The sequence below is a fragment of the Varanus komodoensis genome, unplaced genomic scaffold (assembly GCF_004798865.1).
Source record: "Varanus komodoensis strain SLA01 unplaced genomic scaffold, ASM479886v1 scaffold40, whole genome shotgun sequence".
NCBI classification, from domain to species: domain Eukaryota; kingdom Metazoa; phylum Chordata; class Lepidosauria; order Squamata; family Varanidae; genus Varanus; species Varanus komodoensis.
Genome location: NW_025335942.1, coordinates 6,777,519 through 6,777,868, shown reverse-complemented (window position 1 = coordinate 6,777,868; position 350 = coordinate 6,777,519).

Below are 350 nucleotides of genomic sequence, written 5' to 3'. Positions count from 1 at the left end.
GCCCCGCGCGTGGGCTGCTGGAGGGCTTGGGCGGCCCCGAGGCGCGGCGCCCGCGATGCGCGTGGAGGGCCGAGCAGCGGGACGCCGGGACCCCGCTCCGTGCGCGGGGAGAGCCGCGCTGCCCCGGCGGGGGGCGCCCGGGGAGGCTGCGGCGCTTTGGACGCCGCGGGCAAGCGCTCGGGCGAGGAAGCGCCACACAAATGCTCCGGCCCGTCGACGTTTCGGAGGGGCGTGTTGGAGCCGCTTAGCCGGGAGCCGGTCCTCCCCAGAGGAGAGAGGCGGGGAGGAGAACGGCGGAGGCGCGCCAGACGCGTGTCCGAGGAAGGGCAGGGATGCGCAAGGGCCGGTGC